This window comes from Megascapheus bottae, unplaced genomic scaffold (genome assembly GCF_031878675.1).
Source record: "Megascapheus bottae isolate mThoBot1 unplaced genomic scaffold, mThoBot2.hap1 HAP1_SCAFFOLD_91, whole genome shotgun sequence".
Taxonomy (NCBI): domain Eukaryota; kingdom Metazoa; phylum Chordata; class Mammalia; order Rodentia; family Geomyidae; genus Megascapheus; species Megascapheus bottae.
Window position 1 is genome coordinate 402,329 of NW_028327688.1, and position 16,539 is coordinate 418,867.

Sequence of the window (16,539 nt, forward strand, 5' to 3'; positions counted from 1 at the left end):
CAGGCTGGGAGCCGCAAGTCTTCTCCAGAGGCCTCAGGGTGAGGCGGGGCGGAGTGGGGCATCCTCCTTGGCCCGGGCACCCGGGGACCAGGGTCGTCCCCTGTCCTCCCCAGCCCCCCCATCCCCCCGGGTCCCGGGCCGCCGGCCCTGCCTCCCCCCCCCCCCGCTCCCCACGCCTCCCTTGAAAACCCAGCTGCGCGTCCCCCTGTGGAGGGCAGCGCCCATGTGGGCTCCGGGGAGCGTGGGGGTTGGGGACAGCCGGGCGGGAGCGGAGCCAGGCGCCGGCACGGGGCAGGTGGAGGTTGTCCTGGGAGCCATGCCCTGCAAGAGTGCCAAGTAGCTGCAGGAGGAGCTGGAGGGGCGCAGCGGGGCCTCCCTACTGCTGCTTGACTGCCAGCCACAGGAGCTGTTCCAGTCGTCGCACATCGAGATGGCCATCAACCTGGCCATCCCGGGCCTCGTGCTCCGCCGCCTGCGCAAGGGCAACCTGCCCATCCGCTCCATCATCCCCAAACACGCCGACAAGGAGCGCTTCGCCACCCGCTGCAAGGCCCCCACCGTGCTGCTCTATGAGGATGCCACCCCGGAGTGGCAGCCCGAGGCGGGCACGCCCAGCTCCATCCTCGGCCTGCTGCTGCAGAAGCTGCGGGATGAAGGCTGCCAGGCCTACTACCTCCAGGGTAGTTTCAACAAGTTCCAGAACGAGTACTCCGAGCACTGCGAGATCAACGTGGACAGCTCGTCCTCGCCCAGCGGCTCGCCGCCCACCTCGGTGCTGGGGCTGGGGGGGCTTCGGATCAGCTCAGACTGCTCTGATGGTGAGTCGGACCGGGAGCTGCCCAGCAGTGCCACCGAGTCAGATGGCAGCCCCGTGCCAGCCAGCCAGCCTTCCCCGTGCAAATTCTGCCCTACCTCTACCTCGGCTGTGCCAAGGACTCCACCAACCTGGACGTGCTGGGCAAATATGGCATCAAGTACATTCTCAATGTCACCCCCAACCTCCCCAACGCCTTCGAGCACGGTGGCGAGTTCACCCACAAGCAGATTCCCATCTCCGACCACTGAAGCCAGAATCTCTCCCAATTCTTCCCTGAGGCCATTAGCTTTATCGACGAGGCCCGCTCCAACAAGTGTGGGGTCCTGGTTCACTGCCTGGCAGGCATCAGCCGCTCCGTGACAGTCACCGTGGCCTACCTGATGCAGAAGCTGAACCTGTCCCTCAACGATGCCTGCGACTTCGTCAAGAGGAAAAAGTCCAACATCTTGCCCAACTTCAACTTCATGGGGCAGCTGCTGGACTTCGGGCGGACCCTGGGGCTCAGCAGCCCGTGCGACAGCCACACGCCCAGCGAGCAGGTCTGCTTCTCCACGCCCGCCAACCACAACCTGTACCCCCTCAACACGCTCGAATCCACGTGAGGACGGGCCCCGGGCCCGGCCTGGCGCGGCCTGCCCACAGGCGTCCACCCGTCACCAGTCTGTACCCAGGCCCAGGCCCTAACGCAGTGGCCGGGCCCACAGGTCAGCGGGGGGGTCTTGGATGGATCGTGGCAGGACTCGGCAGAGACGCCGTGGCCCTCGGATGACGCGTGGCTTTTGGGGGAGCCAGAGAGAGCACCCCGTTTCTGACCCAGGACACTGCATTCTGCTGATAGCTCAGTCAATCTGGCTATTTAAAAAAAAACAAAAACAAAAACCAGACATTGTCCGTGGATGCGAGTTTACTTTTTACTTTTGGCAGGTTAACAAAAATATCAAAGCTCCCTGGAATACAAGAAGTGTTCAGACTCTTCTTCTTGATATCTTCCCTTTATTCTCTCTCTCTCTTGTTTTTTTTTAAAAACGAACAACAACAACAAAAAGTGTTATTTTCAGGCGACATGCAGCAATGGATTGTATAAACCCCAGTATGGCATCCCTCTCTTGACTCTAGGAGAGAGAGACAGAATTTTCTTCTGATTTTTTTTTCTTTTCCTCTTTTTTTTTGGGGGGGGGAAACAACAAAGTGATGGATGCGTGGGATTTTTGTTGTTGTTGTGTTGTGTTGTTTTGTTTCTTTGTTGGTATTGTTCTTAATGGAAAAGACAAACTTCCCGTGTTGATGTTGACCAAAATGTATTTTGCACATGTGTGAAAAGCCTGCATTTCCTCCTGACAGATCCTTCTGGAAGAGCTAGCTTCTTCACTAATGCCCCCCCCCGCCCCAACTAAGGGCCCAGGCCTTGGGTCCTTTTATAAACCTATCCACAATGTCTGTCTCCATCTTGGGAGCTAAGAGGCTGTGCTGCCTACTTCTCTCTCACACCCTTTTCCAGTCAAAGGGGGCACGACAGGTGGGGTAAGGACAGACTTGTACAAAGGAACCCCCCACACACACCCAGCCAACCCCCTCCCCCTCCCCTACAACACAAAGCCACGGATTCCGTTACACCCCTCCCCCCTCCTTCTCAAGCCTCAAGGGAGGTCATGAAGACCTGGGAGGTTGGGGTCATAATGGGGTGATTGGAGGGGAGGGGGGGACACTGGGTTAGGGTCCCTGAGGAGAGGCTGTGGAAATCCTGCCCCTATGACGTCATACCTCATGGGGAGGGCGGGTGATTTTCAGGGATCCTTCAGGGCCACGGGTTCAAATCTTGCCACCGCTGAGAAGTTAAAAAAAATCTTCCATGCTGTATATGGTTCTCTCTCTCTCTTTTCTCTCTCTTATTTTTTAAAATGAAAATCCAGAAAGATGCATTAGAATTGTATAAATGAGGGTATGCTGAAGGGTGGCCGGTTTTGCTTTGTGATCTTAATGAAGGAAAATTTGTGACCCTAACATAGATGTACACACACACACACACACACACACACACACATCTATATCTATCTATCTATCTATCTATCTATCTATCTATCTATCTATCTATCTATCTATCTATATCCCGAACTGACGGCGGGACTTTGTTTATATTGCAAATAAATATTATTTTTTCTTTAAAAAAAAAAGAAGACAAAGATTCCTAGAGTCTCTCATAGTAACTGCCTCTGTCATCTGAGTAGTTAAGGGCCATCTGTCTCCCTTTCTTCTTACCGTTCACTTAAGGTAGGACATTGAAAGATGATCAGTGCTGTGGGATGAACTGGGCCTTGTTGCTTTACTACTATGCAGTGCAGGTTCTAGAACCACTTTCACCCCAATAAGGGAGGAAAAAAAAATGCTGAGTTGGAGGACAATTTCTTTTGTCTTTTGTGTGGTTCGATGGTAAGACGAACGGACAAGCGCCTCAGCTCGCTGCACTGACCACAGGCAAGCAAGGGCAATTACCAGTTAACTGAGCAGCAGGCAGGCCTGGTCAGGTCATCACTGGGGGAAGAGTTCAGAGGTCAGAAGGTCATAGGTTAGTGGCCGGTGGCGGCTTGCTCTGCGGTCACAATCCTTTGGTCAGGATGGACACGCACATCGTGCCTTTGAACTTTAGTAGCCACCGCACCTAATGCACCCCTGGGTTCACTAGGGTACTCAAGGACTGACGTAGCTGGTGCCAATGTACAGGGGTGTTCCTAGGGCGTGTGGATGAACCCAGCCTCGGGCCCTGGAGGACCAGTGCAGCCGTTGGGTGAGGAGCTCCGTTTGGCATGACAGCGGTCTGTATTTGTCTGATCACAGGCGTTGTGGTCGGGCCAGCCGGCGTGGCGCACGCAGGGCAGCTGGTGGGAGGACAGGCGCAGGCCCAGGAAGGGTCCTTGGAGCAGCCTGGGCAGTTGCTGCAGAGAAAAGGCCAGGGCTGGTGATTTAGTGTTGGCCTCTGCATAGGTGCCGTTCAAAATGGCGAACTCCGTCAGCTGCACCTTTTCAGGCCGTGCTCTCCTTCTGCTGCAGGACCAGTCATGTCTTCACGTCCTCCACTGCTCTCTTCAATGTGACCTCTGCTCTGTGCTGAGAGTCTCGACAGTGATTAACATGGAAATCTTCATTCGGATGCTCCCAGCTGGGCTTGCCTCTATTTTGTTCTTCCTTCTTTTTACCCCTCATTAAGCCTTGGCCTGAACCATTACTTCACATCCTGTGTCTGCTTCCAGCTGTTGGGCGCTCAGTCCTCTCGGTCCAAGGATTCTCCCCACGAAATTAAACTCCGTCCAGCAGCCGCTCGAGGTGGTTGAGGATCCCGCAGAAGCTGGGCGGCTGCTTGTGAGCTTCTCGTCGTTCATCAGCTGCACCAGGTAATCCGGGGTGGGCTTCGGCTTCTCCTTCCTTTCCATTTCCCCGACCAGATTCCAGGCTTCGCCGAGCTCTCAGCCTGCTGCTGCTGCCGCCTCCGCCAAGGAGGTAGAGGTGGAGAACGAGGACCAGGACGAGGAGGAAGAGGAGAAGGGAGGGGCGCGGGCCGGCCCCTGCCATCGGCCACTCGGACCCCGGGTCCGGCTCCGCGTCTGCTCCAGCTCAGGCTCCTGCGCCAAGCCCCGGGCGGCTGGCTCTGCGCGCCTGCCCGCCCGCCTCCCGCACGCACTTTCCACCAGGCCTCTCATGGTCTTTCGTGCCCCAGCTGGCTTTTAGGACCTTGATCCTCAGATCTCAGCCCCCTGAGTAGCTAGGATTATAGGATTACAGGAAAGAGCCACCAGCACCTGGCCCCATTTTTGATGTTTGCTCTCACTTGACTCCTTCACTCAGAACTGGTACTCTGTCACTCAGTCCACACACACACGTCCTCTTTTTTGCTGGTTGATTAAAAATAAAGAGTCTTACAGACATTTTTACCCAAGATTCACATGTGAGAATTCAGTGAGTCACAGGTGGAATTAAGATTATTAAACATATACAAATTTTCTTTTTAAAAAAATACGTTTTCCTCAAGAGCTTAAATATAAGTGACTGGTATTATTTATGTATTATGCTTTTCACTCTTGTATTGCCATTTGGTTAATCTCTTATTGTTACATTATCCCACTTTGGTACCTGTTGAATTATAAAGATGTTTGCTCCTTTCTTTGAAATAGGAGGGGAAAAATGAGGTGAGGAGGTGTGGGAGGGAAATGGGGACAAAAACATAAGAAAGGATATCAGTGTAGGAGAAGTAAAGCACCTTCCATCTGGCGAATATAACTGTAACCCCTCTATACAATGAAATAAAAATAAATATAAAATAAAAATACGTTTTCCTAAAGAACAAAGCATAACAATCTACATCATATAAGGTATGGTGGGACAACACTGAAGTACGTCAGTCTATATCAATCGAACACCAAGTCTCCCTCATTTGTAATAATCAGTAGAAACCTTGGGCTCTCCTAGCAGAGATTTACAATAGAACAAAATCTAGAGACATTAGACCAAATAGTATGACACTAAATGTAAGGACCTCCAGGAGAAGGAAACAAAAGCCAAATAATGAGTGACTGTTGTCCTTAATGTACTATGTTATCTCTCATCTCTTTTGCCATCCCTTGGTTATCTCATATTGTTACAATATTTCACCTTGCTATCTGATATATTTTATATATGCTTAATTGGTTATTTGAAATTGAATAGGGACGGAGGGAAGTCAAGATAAGTGGGGGGAGAGTGGGAGGGAAATGGGGACCATGTCATAAGGAAGGGTATCCATGTTTGTGAAGTTATGTACCGTCTATCTGGTGAATATAATGTAACCCTTCTATTAATCACAATAAAAAATAAAAAAATAGCCTGTATCTGTCGATTAAGTCCATTTGGTTCATAGTGCCATTCAATTCTGATGTTTCTTGGTTCATGTTTTGAGTCCAGGAGTGGTCTGGGTATCATGCCTGTTGGAGACTGAGGCATCACCACACCCAACTAACACTAGGTTGGACTCCATCTGCACTAGCAAATGCAGTGCTGTTTGCTTCATTAGTTTAGATGCACCAACATGAGAGCTACATGTGTAAAAATTGTTAACACTTCTTAAGAGATCATTTTCTTTATTAATCTGAAATGATGTTCCCATGTTTCTTTCCGTTTGTCTCTTGTAATTTTCATATTCCTTGTTGTGTATGTTCAGTGCTTGAAATATAGAGTATCTAGTCTTTCTTTTTTCTGATCTTGTCTGATTGGGTTCCTGAAGGCCTCCTCTAGGCATCTCAATGGAAAACTCACTTCACCTGGAGAGTCAGATACCTGTCCCCAAACAATTGAGAACACCCACTGAAAAGGAAAAACGGTTTATATAGCCTCATGGTTCAGGTCAATGTATCTGTTGGCTATATTGCTTTGTGCACAGTATATCAAGATAACACCATGTAGTTGAAGAGGAGGCCTATGGTATATTTTATATACTTTACTTGTTTAATTGAAATAGAGAAGGAATGGGGAAACACAAATGATTGAGTAGAGGTTGCGGGAAGAAAAATGAGAAAACAACATAGGAAGGGGAATCAGTGTTCAAGAAGTTATGTGCCCAATGTGTGATGAATGTAACCTAATCCCCCATCCATCTCCCTGACATTAAAATGCAATTAAAAGGGGAGGCCTAAGTACCTCACAAGGTCTGGAAGAGATACGGAGAGAGGGAGAGGGAGAGAGAGAGAGAGAGAGAGAGAGAGAGAGAGAGAGAGAGAGAGACAGAGACAGAGAGACAGACAGACAGACAGACAGACAGACAGACAGACAGACACAGAGAGAGAGACAGAGAGAGAGAGACAGACAGACAGACAAAGAGAGAGAGAGAGAGACAGAGAGAAAGACAGATAGAGAGAGACAGAGACAGAGAAAGACAGAAACAGAGACACAAGACCCCCTCATCCCAATATCCCATTTAAGGACACACTCACAGTGACCTAATTTCTTCCCTCACTCCTCAATTACCCCAGTACTGAGGACCAGTGGAAGAACATAGACCTCAGTTCAAACATCCAAGAAAGCACTGGAAAAACTTGATGCCATGTGTTCATGGGCTATATCAGGTCCGTCATGGACGTAGAGAGGAAAAGTATTCCAGACCTGACCAGGCTCATGACAAGCAGCAGAGAGGAGAATCCTAGGGAGTGAAATGGCACCATCACTGCTTGCATTTTCCTCGGCAGGCCACGCGAAGGTCTATGACATAGAGTCCACGAAAGGACCTTCAGATATTGGCCTGTCAGGAAGGTCACGACAACAACAGTGGGTGCAGCAGTTGAAAGGAAAAGGAGATGTGATACACAACAGTGAAAATTCATGAGAGAAACCAGGCGCCAATGAGGAACCACTGTACTAATAGCTTCTCAGGGGCTGAGATGTGGATACTGAGGTTCCAAGCCGTCTCCAGAAGAAAAGTTCCTGACACTCAAAGGTCAAAAGTAGAAGAGTGGCTGGAGTGATAGAGTACCAGCCTGGAGCAAAGAAGCTCAAGGACATTGCCCAAAACCAGAATGTAAGCCTCACAACTGGCACCAGGAAAGAACACAAACATTAACCATTTTATATCTGTCTTCCAAGCTCCATTGGAGGCATAAATAGGAGCATCCCAGTCCAGAGGTCAGTGTGGATGAGGGGACATGAAGGGACAGGTGTCAAGGAATATCATAGGGCCTGCAAATGACATCACCTTTCCAACCTGAAATACAGTGTCCCCTAACCCACTGCTGATAGCCACACACTTGGACGAAATCAGACAGACAGGATTCAGCCAGGCCTCAATCTCAGGGCCCTGTGAGGACGGTCTTGTGGTTGTAGACTGAGAGACTCTGTCAGTGGCCAGAACATACTGGGCTGAGCCTCAGTGCTTTTCTGTTTGCAGCTTGGGACGTGGTGGAGTTTAGCCCTGAGGCCTGTCCACCGGGCATCCCATAGAATCTTACATGACTCCTCTCCTTACCATTACCCTGTTCTATCTCTTTGAAGTCACCAGCTTAGTACACTGGAAATTGTGGTTACAGGGAGACAGGACTGGGCACCAGGAGGCACAGAGCCCATCTGTATCTCCTCTAAGGTGGTGTGGCTGCTGCACCCAGGTCTACCTGGGGAGAGTAGTATTGAACAGTGGCTGAAACTCTGAATGGATGAGGTCATGCTCAGGACTAGCAAGTGGTGAGAAAAGGGGTCATCTGGGGAGGGTGTGTCAGAAGGAAGGGCTCAACTGAAGGGCCCTGCACAGATGACCTCACTTCCTTCACAGTGGAACTTAGAACCTTGGTATCCCGGCACCCACAGTCAACACAAGCCCCCAACTGCTCACTTGTGTGGCTAGCAGCCGTTCAGGAGATGTTTGCCCGATTTTTCTCAAATGGGAGAGGCTCCGGCCTCATGGAAGAGCGCAGAGGGTGCCTGGCCCACGTGAGTCCAAACAAGGTCAGGCCCGGCCGTGGACATTTCTGGAGATGCTGTTACTGGACCCAACAGGTGACATGGGGAGGTTCAGGGTAGTGAGAGTCTGGGCAGCTGAACATATGTAAATTTCCTGGTCATTAATGGCTCTCCTCTCCCTATGTGTGTGTGTGTGTCTGTGCTTGTGTGTATGTGTGGTTAATAATTCTTTAAGTAATTCACCTGACCCTATGTTCGCATATTCCACGTGCCTTTTTCTTTTAGCATAGAGCTGTTAAGTATGCTTTGTCAATAGTCATGTGCATGCGTACTAAATGAATGACAAACAAAAATTAGAGATGTGTACTCATATTCGTTGACTCTCTGGCTAATCCACACTCGTGTAAACATGTGATGACACACTACTCAGGATGAAACATAAGGAGTATGCTTGGTCTCAAAAGGGAAGGCCAGGTGAAAGTCATCCTAAGGGAACACAAACATTGCCAGGGGCTAAGTTCTTTTTGCTAGAGTCCCTCAGCTTTCCTGTCTCAAGTTAGTACTATACCGCATGACACACGTTCCTATGGTACCACGTGGATACTTGGACCTTTAACTCTCACAGAATTTCCTCCATAGGCTGCCTTTGAATCTCCTTCACATCTCAGACTCCATAGTAGAGTGCAGGCATAAGCCGCTATCACTGAGCCTGTTACTTTCTTTTTTTTTAAATTAATTTATTTATTATACATTCATTCATTTACTTACTTATCCTGACACCCAAAGTACGTATTTTTTATATTTTTATTGTAATTAATAAAAGGGTTACATATTTGCCAGATAGAAGGTGCATTAATTCACATACATTGATACCCTTTCACATGTCTAGGTACCCACTACCCTCCCCCCCCCGTCTTGGTTTTCTCCCTTTCCCTATCAATTTTCAAATAACCAAATACAAATAAATTCAATATATCAGAAAACAAAGTGAGATACTGTAACAATATGAGATACCCAAGGGACAGCAAAGGAGATGAGAGATAACAGAGTACATTAAGGACAACAATCATTCATTATATGAGCGTGTTTCTTTCATCTTAGAAAAGGAATGAATCAAAGCAAGGCAGGACAGATGATTTTTCGATTGTTAGTTTGCTGGTTTTTGTTATGCATTGAACTCGAGACCTTATTCTTAAGATAGACAACCCCATGAGCCTGTAAACCTTAATCACTGTTCTTTTTTCAATAAGTGGACTCCTCATTAGTACATGGTTGAGTATGGAGGACACTCAATGGGATGGGGGTACCTTGCTCCAATCCTCCTTATGAATGGTGGTCATCCCATAGGCATGAGGTTCAAGAGACCCGTGGTCACCCACCCACACAGGACTGCAGCCTCTCAGAAAATGTCACTGGAATTGCAGAGAACATACACTGGACTTACAACACATGGTATTCCATTTAAATGCACAGGGCTGGGAATGTGGCCTAGGGGTAGAATGCTTGCCAGGCATGCACAAATCCCTAGGTTCAACTCCATAGTACAACAGAAATAGGAAAGCCTGCAAAGAGGTGCTGAGAAACAAGAGGTAGAGCCTTGGCCAGAATCTCTAGGAAACACTAAACCCCAAATAACTACTCCAAAAAAGCAGGCAGTGACCCTGTGGCTCAAACGCTAGAGCTCTAGCCATAGGAAAAAATAAAGTTTAAGGACAGCTCCCAAGCATGTATTTAAAGATATCCAGACTGGTAAAAGAAAAGCAAAATTATATTTGGCAATTCAGTCTAGGCTTCTGACAATTACTTACATATAGCCATAGAAGAGAGAGATGCACAAATATATAAGTATATATAAGTGTGTGTGTGTGTGTGTGTGTGTGTGTGTGTGTGTGTGTGTGAGTGTTCTCAAGAAACTCAAGGGTATGATGTAACATAGTGGAGATAGAAAGCAGCTGCTCTATGTAGTCGAGAGTTCCAGCATCACTAGATCTAATGACTCTCCTCAGTGTGTAGGTCTTCCAGTGTTAAAGAAGCTTCATTCTTTTTTTTTTGAAAGTCCTGGGCTCGAGCTCAGGGCCTGAGCACTGTCCTTGGACTTTCTCAAGGCTACAGCTCTACCACTTGAGCCTCAGCACCACTTCTGGCTTTTTTCTATGTATGTGGTACTGAGGAATCAAAACCGGGTCTTCATGCATGCTAGGCAAGCACTTTAACCACTAGGCCAAACTCCCGGCCCCGAAGCTTCATTCTTGTACAGATGTTCCATGTCTTATGATGTCCTGTAATGCTGACTTCTATGCAGTCCAATAATTGCTAGAAAAGTGATTTCACTGCAGAAAATGGACAAACATATTTCTGAATTCAAATAATGCCAATGGGGCTAATAGGCCTCAAAGGAGTATGTCACCAGATGACCATGAAACTCACATTCAAGAAGCTGCACACAGAACATTCTCCAACAATGATCCACTGTTAGGACACACAAATAGCCTAAAAGAATACCAAACATGCACATCATTCCTCATATCTGGCTGAATGTGGGGTTTCTATGAGGTTACACCATAAAATAGACTTCTGATTCAAACCAGTAGAAAGAGATAATGAAGAACACCACATATTAATGAAGGGAATGATCTAAGGGGAAAACACCCAAGAAGAGGTAAATAAACATTGATGCACAAACCAATGAATCAACTATGTACACTTTAAAACAGTGTCTTGAGGCTACCCAAAGACGATGGATCTGTTCAACAATAGATGTTAACAATCTACTCTCAGCAAAGTAAATGTTAACCCCACTAAATCATCTGTGAAGACCAGGCTGAAACATATGACAAAACAATTACCCCCATATACTAATCTGTTTGCCATATATATATATATATATATATATATATATATATAAATATAAATAGATAGGTATATATACGTACTCAGAAACGTATCTCTATGAACGACACTGTATAGAAAAACATTTTTTTCTTGTGGGGTTTTGCTGATTCTGTTTTCTAATTTCTTTCTGTACAATTGTTTTGATGTCTATCTTGGGTAGGAACATAGAACTCAGGACAAAAGTGTGAAAATGTTCATCACTGATGTTCAATAGACATTGTACTGAAAGAAATCTAGACAAGTCACATGTAGAAGCCGAAGAAGGAAACTGATAGTTTGCGGAAGGAATGACACTGGACCAAAGGAAAAGAACCTAATACATATCCTATGTAACTGTAACCATTCTACGCATCTGTGAAAATAATGTAACTTCTTTACATAGGGATAAAAATCACAGTGAGAGCCTGGTTGGTGCTGGTGGGAGGCTGAGATCAGAGGATCACGGTGCCTGTGCAGAAAAGTCCACATGAAATGTTCCTCACACATAGCCACTGGGGCTTAAAGCTGTAGTACTCTAGCTTTAGGCAAAAAGAGCTCTAGAACAAGATCCAGGTCCTGAGTACAAATTCCTAAAGACAGGAAGGGCAAGATTGGAGACCTTGACAATACCCAGGTGCTCATGGGATCCAAGCTATGTGACCGCAGCTGGGAGAGCCTGCGGGCTGCATGGGGTCCTCTGCAAGCTGGAGGAAGGAGGGGTCCAGTCCTCCACCTCACTCCTGAGGGCAGATGTCCATTCAGTCTCTCAGGCCCCTGCCAAATTCTCTAGGAACAAGTGGGAGAATGTGGGGGGAGCGATGAAGACACCAGGAAGACAGCAGAAGCACACGTGTGTCCAGGAGCAGGTTAGAAAAGAGGGCCCTGTGGCTGGAGAGACATGACACAACACACTTCCCAGACCAGGAAGTGGTCGCACAGGTCCATACTGAAATAGTGTTCCCCAAACCCACTGCTGACTGCCACAAAATGAGGAAGTCACACTTCCCTTGAGAACACACTCAGCCAAGCTCTACCCAGGTGTCAATCCTCCGGTCCCAGTAAGGAAGGGGTTGTGCCCTGTCTAGACAACAACTGTGTATCAGGGACAGAGCACCTTGGCCTGAGCCTCCGTGATTTTCTGCTTGCAGCATGGCAACTGGTGAGACTTGACCCTGAAGCCTGACCACTGGGGAGTCCATAGCATCTCTCAGGAATCTTCATCTTAAGGTTTCCCTTTCGTGTCTTAGAACACAAGTGAGGAGCAGAGTGGGACTTGAGAGAAAAGGGGTTTAAGGTTGGATCCCGTGAGGCTAAGAACCCAATTGTGTCTCCTCCAGGGTGGTGTCTACTCCACACAGATCTACCCCGGGACCATAGAATTGAGGTGCTGGGGTAACACTGGACAGCTATGTCCTGCTCAGAGCCAGCACAAGGATAGAGAAGGGGACCTTTGGAGAGGGTGTGACAGAAGGAAGGGGTCAATTGAAGGGTCCTCCACAAATGACCTCATTGCCTTCACAATGGAACTTAGAACCTTGGTAACCCAGCACCCACAGTCAACACAAACCCCCCACAACTCACTTGTGTGGCTAGCAGACGTTCAGGAGATGTTTGCCAGTTTTTCCTCAAATGGGAGAGTCTCAGGCCTCATGGAAGAGCACAGAGGGTGCCTGGCACACGTGTGTGCAAACAAGGACAGTCCTGGCAGTGAAAACTTCTGGGTCATTGGACCCCACAGGTGACATGGAGGCCCAGGCCAGTAAGTGGCTGGAAAGCTCACCACATCTAAGTCTCCAGTCATTACCAGCTCATTTTTCCCCCTGTGTATTTGTGTGTGTTTGTTTGTGTGTGTATGTGTGTGTGTGTGTGTGTGTGTGTGTGTGTGTGTGTGTGTGTGTGTATGTGAGCGATGGGGGGGCGAGGCAGACAGACAGACAGACACAGACACAGAGAGAGGCATACAGACAGACAGAAAGACATGGAGACAGAAGGACTGACAGAGAGTGACAAGAGAATAAGACAGAGAGACTGAGAGAGACAGGGAGAGAGATACAGAGACAGACAGCAAGACATGCATAGAGAGAATAGGAAGTCATTTTAATGTAATTCCCTGGACTGTATGTCAGAGTCCTCTTTGGTTCCCTAGTTTCAGCTTAAACTATTCCCCTGGTCCCACTCCAGGATGAAGCTCCAAGCCAGGACGAGGGCTGCAGGGCAGGCACCCTGGAGCAGCTGGTGGAACACTTGGTGCCTGCCCAGTTCACCGGGGAACACTTCTTCATCCCCACCTTCCTCTCCACTTACCGAAAATTCACCAGCACCGAACACGTCCTGGACCTGCTCTTCCAAACGTGAGTACCAACTGCAAGGGCAGTGGACTGTTTTTCTCCACGGGACCCTGGGAATGACCTGCACAACTCTCAGGGCTACTCTGATCCTGTGGAGTGGGGGTGGGCAGAGAAGCATCTTAGGTTATGCCAGGGCCATGGGAAATGCCTTGTGTGCTCCCCAGTAGTGTAGGCTCAGCCCTGTGACCTTCTTGCTCAGGACACAGCTTTCTGCCTCCAAGCTCTGAGCCCTCAGACAAAGCAGACTTTCCCTGTTTGGAGAATGGTTCCTCAACTACACGTAGACAGAGCAGGGATAGCTGAAGGCAGAGTGAGAGACCCTCGGCCCACAGGATTCTCAAGGGAGAAAAGGCTTGTCTCTTTCCATTGCACATAGGTTGAAGCCCCTCCGGGTCTGGACATGTTTGTAGGGAGAAAGCACAAATAAGCCGCACTGTTGCAAGCCGGATAAAACCCAGGAAGAGACAGCCAGTAACTGTGCAATTCCTCCACAGGTTCAGTAGAGGTGAGGCCTTCAAGGACTCCTCTACACAGGATGAAATCCTGCCTTTCTCCAGCCAGGATGGCATGCCACAGGACAAACTCAGAAAGTGAGTGGACTTTGCTCTCAAAGGAGGGCATCTGTGTGCACAGTGGAGCCAGGTTTGAGTGTAGCGTGGTGGGCGAGCTCAGGATCCCAGAGCTCTTGACGTCCTCCCCACAGGGTTGAAGTGTGGCATATGTATGCAGGAGGAGGCTGACCCATGACCGGCAGTGCTGCTGGGATCACTGGTGGAGGCTTCAACTCAGAGCTGAGCCCTTTGCCAACCCATCCTCTCCACAGCCCCTGATGTCAAGCCTTGGCTGTCCTCACCATGGCCTCACAAACAGGATTAGAGCATTGATGTCATGTTTTAGGACTTCTACTGACCCTAGGAAGGCTGGCAGTGTAGAAGGCCTGGCTGGGTCACCAAAGAACAGTGAGGTGGGGAGATAGCCCACGTGTGGCTCTTGGAACGGAGGCAGTAGAATCACCAGTGGATGTGAACCAGCAGCCAGTTCATGCCAGGCATACAACAGACCCCATGGAGACTCCATGCAGTGGGGAGGGATTGGAGAGCTGCAGGAGTATGGGGAGCTCCCTGGAGAGGGGAGAGTTGCTCTTCCCATGATTGGGTGCTGGCTCCCTGGAATTCCTTTCAATCCCTCCTTGGTTCCTGAGCACTGTCACTACCTCCACCACCAAAGAAGCTTGGCTTGGGGAGATACTGATGTCCATGTTTCAAATGAGTGTCTGGGTTAGCCGCTGGCCAGGTTTCTGACTCTGCTGCCCACCATCTTCCCCTAGTGCCATCTCTTCTATCCTGGACATGTGGCTGGACGAGTACTGGGAGGACTTCTGCCAGCTGGCACACTCTGCCTGCCTCAAGCAGTTGCTGGCTCACCTGAAGAGGCACATGACTGGATCACACGTGGAGAGCCGTGCACAATTGCTCCTGGCTCAGATGGAGGCCCAAGAGCCCAGCCAGACACAGTCTGATGGTGTGGAAACTGGGTGGGAAGGCAGAAGAAAGAGGCGGGACGAATGTGGGCCATAAGAGGGTGGAGAAGGCTCTAATATAGGCCTTGTGCCAGGAAGAAGAAACACGCTGGAACATAGAGACTGTGCAGAGAAGTTGAAAATGAGGATGTGTAGAGGGATGGAATTAGGGAAGTCAGGGGAAGAGATTCTTTATTCGCTTTTCAAGGACTCGGGACAAATCCTCCATGGAGAGGGCCTTGTCTTCTCCTGCAGCTCTAGCATTAGCCCAGTGTTTGTCTAAGAGGGCAGCATTGAGCTCCAAGCTCTGGCGTGCAGCCTAATTGTAGGAACATTAATAGAATTAGACCAAAACCAAAAGTCAGCCTTGACTGTACTGTACCATGAGATGGGAGCATTAGCACCAGGTGTGGGTGGCAGCCATGTCTTCCCGGGACTCTGAGGCCATGTCACCTGCAGTACCAGCCTCCTTTGCTCTGCTGACTGGAAGCCAGTTTGAAACTTGGCCTCATGGCAGACTCCCAAGGGAGCCTGGAATCCATATCCTGGGAACCAACAATCTGGCCCCTGGTCCCCAGCTTGGGTGGGATCCCTTAATTTATGGAGAATCGAAATAGGACCCGGCATGCTTTCCTCACAGGATCTTCCTGTCCTTCTTCAGAGAACACAGGGGAGGGACTGAACAAGGAGAAGAATGAGGTCTTAGATTTCCCACCACTGTTGGTGGCTGAGCAGCTCACCAGGATGGACTCGGTGAGGCCCTGGGCAGCATGGGGTGGACCGGGCTTCCTTCTCTGCATGGCTGCCTTCTCATCCTTCTCCTTCTCCTAGAGCCCAAGCTTTCATCCAGCCTGAGCTTCACCTTGGCTCACACTTCCTAGCATCACTCTCTTAAGTGCAGACACTAAATTGTACATGAGACCTCTGTGTCCCAGGAGCTATGCGTGGAGAGGTGCAGCCAGAATCCCAGCTCTTCCGCATTTGGCAGGGACCACATGAGCCCAAGCAATTATGAGGAGTCTGGTGTGCCAGAGCCTAGTGCAGAAAACAAGAAAGTGCTACAGAAGCAGCATCTGTGGATATGAACCAAAGGACAGGCATGGGGTGACTTGGGGAGGGCAGAAATTCGGCCTAGGCCAAGGAGGAAGAGTCACATTGCACAGCAGACCCTGACATGAGGTAGGGACACTAAGGTGCCCTCCAGGGTTGCGAAGTGGCATGACATCCCCTCAAACCCATGCCTAAGCCTCAGAGACCCCTACACAGCCAGAGTACTCAGCCCAACTATGGGACTCAATCTGGGGCTGGGCACTGTGCTGTGTGCCAGGCAATGAGGCACTCCTTCCTTTGGCAGGAGCTGTTCCTGAAGGTGGTGCCCCACCACTGCCTGCATTCAGCAATTTCCCAGAAGGACAGACACGACGTGGAGAACTTGGCCCCCACCATCCGGGCCACCTTCACACAGTTTGACCAGGTGTTCTCCTGCGTGCTCACCACCTGCTTAGGGGACCACAGCATACAGCCCTGCTCCAGGGCAAGGGTGCTAGAGCATTGGATCTCGGTGGCCATGGTAAGAC

At 49.3% G+C, this 16,539-nt stretch overlaps 2 pseudogenes; one reads left to right on the top strand and one right to left on the bottom strand.

Annotated features, from left to right (window-relative positions):
• Positions 1-301: 301 nt before the first annotated feature.
• LOC150039510 (dual specificity protein phosphatase 7 pseudogene) lies at positions 302-1,770 on the top strand (annotated as a pseudogene).
• A 1,611-nt stretch (positions 1,771-3,381) lies between these two features.
• LOC150039511 (KH domain-containing RNA-binding protein QKI pseudogene) lies at positions 3,382-4,248 on the bottom strand (annotated as a pseudogene).
• Between the last annotated feature and the right edge of the window lie 12,291 nt (positions 4,249-16,539).